Source organism: Gymnoscopelus braueri (assembly GCF_963280865.1).
Source record: "Gymnoscopelus braueri genome assembly, contig: SCAFFOLD_432, whole genome shotgun sequence".
NCBI lineage: Eukaryota > Metazoa > Chordata > Actinopteri > Myctophiformes > Myctophidae > Gymnoscopelus > Gymnoscopelus braueri.
In genome coordinates this window covers 37,275-40,158 of record NW_027660388.1, presented here as the reverse complement: position 1 = coordinate 40,158, position 2,884 = coordinate 37,275, and the positions used below count along the sequence as shown (strand labels likewise).

At 40.6% G+C, this 2,884-nt stretch overlaps 1 long non-coding RNA gene across 1 annotated transcript; it reads left to right on the top strand.

Annotated features, from left to right (window-relative positions):
- The first annotated feature begins 690 nt into the window (after positions 1–690).
- On the top strand, positions 691–2,272 carry LOC308081604. Its single transcript, XR_013932876.1, has 3 exons — positions 691–797; positions 1,664–1,770; positions 1,869–2,272. It is a non-coding gene; the product is annotated as an uncharacterized lncRNA (long non-coding RNA).
- The last annotated feature ends 612 nt before the right edge of the window (positions 2,273–2,884 follow it).

Below are 2,884 nucleotides of genomic sequence, written 5' to 3'. Positions count from 1 at the left end.
TAATGTATGCTTAATGTATGCTTAATGTATGTATGTGCTTTGTATTAATATTCTAAATATGTAAAGTAACTAACTAGTAACTGAAGCTGTAAAATAATTGTAGAGGAGTAAAAAGTACAATATTTGCCTCTGAGATGAAGTGGAGTAGAAGTGTAAAGTATTAAAAAAATGTAAAGTATAAATTACATACATTTGTACTTGAGTAAATGTGTGGTGTAGAAAACACCATTGATATAATAAATGAATAGTTTTACCCTCCACTCCACTACATCTCTGACTATTATTAGTATTACAACTATGTGTTAGAATTGATTATCAGTACATTGAAAATGTAAGAGTACAGATACTCCTGGTCACATTGACTCCACTAAAAGTAAAAGTGGCTCAGTCAAAATGTGAGTAAAAAAAACATTGCTTTAAAATATACTTAAGTATTCAAAAGTACATGCTTTGAACCCTAACCCTAGAAATGTAATCATAAAATATTTGTCTTCTAAATGTACTCAAGTAAGATGAATAAGTATATAAAAAAATCCAATACTCAATACTCAAGTAAAGTACAGGATCCTCAGAATATGTAGTTTAGCATAATACTCAAGTACATTTACTCTTTTACTGTCCATCACTGGTAAGTCTCCCGTTTGATGTTTTTAGAGAAGTCGTGTTCCAGTGGATGGAAGAAGTTTGGAAGCAGCTGTTACTACAGATCTACTGCATATGAAACATGGCATCAAAGTAGAGACTTCTGTCTGAGTCAAGGAGCTGATCTGGTGTCCATTAACAGTGGAGAAGAACAGGTTAGTGTGTGTGTGTGTGTGTGTGTGTGTGTGTGTGTGTGTGTGTGTGTGTGTGTGTGTGTGTGTGTGTGTGTGTGTGTGTGTGTGTGTGTGTGTGTGTGTGTGTGTGTGTGTGTGTGTGTGTGTGTGTGTGTGTGTGTGTGAGACAGAGAGAGAGAGACCCTAGGACAGAGAGAGAGAGAGAGAGAGAGAGACAGAGAGAGAGAAATAGACCGTAGGACAGAGAGAGAGAGAGAGAGAGAGAGAGAGAGAGAGAGAGAGAGAGAGAGAGAGAGAGAGAGAGAGAGAGAGAGAGAGAGACACCGTAAGACAGAGAGAGAGAGAGAGAGAGAGAGAGAGAGAGACAGAGACAGAGAGAGAGAGAGAGAGAGAGAGAGAGAGAGAGAGAGAGAGAGAGAGAGACTGTAAGACAGAGACAGAGACAGAGACAGAGACAGAGACAGAGACAGAGAGAGAGAGAGACTGTAAGACAGAGACAGAGACAGAGACAGAGACAGAGACAGAGACAGAGACAGAGACAGAGAGAGAGAGAGAGAGACAGAGAGAGAGAGAGAGAGAGAGAGAGAGAGAGAGACTGTAAGACAGAGGGAGAGCGAGAGAGAGAGAGAGAGAGAGAGAGAGAGAGAGAGAGAGAGAGAGAGAGAGAGAGAGAGAGAGAGAGTCTGTGACTCACAGACTCTGAGAGTCTGTGAGCGTGGTGGGAGCTGGGCCGCTCCCACAGTGTGTGTGTGTGTGTGTGTGTGTGTGTGTGTGTGTGTGTGTGTGTGTGTGTGTGTGTGTGTGTGTGTGTGTGTGTGTGTGTGTGTGTGCAGAAGTGAATGTATTGATTAAAATTAATGATGATTTAATCATGTATAAATGATCAGGAATTCATCAGAGGATTGTGGCCTGGGGGGACTTACTCACACATTGGTCTGAAACGGGCTGGAGGAACATGGACCTCCTGGGTGGATGGAACTCCACTGACAACACAGTGAGACATTTTACATGTTTTTATATTGTAATTCTATCAAAGTCACTGTATGTGAGTGACTGAGTGGATGTTAACATACATTGTTGTTTATTGTGCAGGTACTGGTACAGTGGATATCCTGATAACCGTGAAGACTATAACTGTGCAGCCTACTGGCACCCCTCTGACCCTGGAACATGGACTAATGTGGTCTGTTCAGATACAAGGCCCTCAATCTGTGAGAAATGATGTTTGTTTTCACTTCATTGATGAAACTGCAGCTCAGTGTTCTGCTACAGTAGTAATTAGTAGTGAAAATGATAAAAACATTTTATTGTACAGAAGTACAAACTGTTGTATCCATATTAACCACTTTAATACAAACCACCAACTATGATGGTTTAGCATGTTATTCATTTAGATTTGACAACTTCAACGTCTGTGCAAAATAGCAGATCTACAAGCTCACAACGCGTCACAACACAAGCTTGTAGATCAGCTATTTACAGCAAGGAGATTTGGTGAAGAGGTTCTCATGGGGGTGGGGGGGGTCCAGGGGGTCCCCATCAAAAGTAGTTAATATAGCATATAACTATTTTGTAATTCGGCAATTTTTTTACGTTTTTGAAAGATTTATAAAATAATAATTGTAACATTAAGTCTTTTTTAACACAAATCTTCTCTTATGGGGGTCCCTGTATGGGGGTCCCTGTATGGGGGTCCCTGGAACGAAATATTTTTAGATGGAGATTTGTGGCCAATTATATATCACTGTGGGGGTCCTTGACATGAACATGTTTGAGAACCACTTCACTAGCAAGGGACCCGCCTCATCTATTATTATTAGAATACAATAGAATACAACATCCTTTGACCCGCCTCATCTATTATTATTAGAATACAATAGAATACAACATCCTTTGGGGACCCCCCTGGGGGACCCCACCCCCAGTTTGAGAGCCACTACAAGCCAGTTTGAGAACCATCTATAAGCTCATAGCGCTGTGCAGCGGTGCCTATGAGCTTGTAGATCTGCTATTTTAGAAAAGTTGAGAACATGTGTGCAAATTAATATATTTATATCATTTTAAAGTGAACATTTGTAACTCAAATCCTTGCTTCTGGGGGGGGGGGG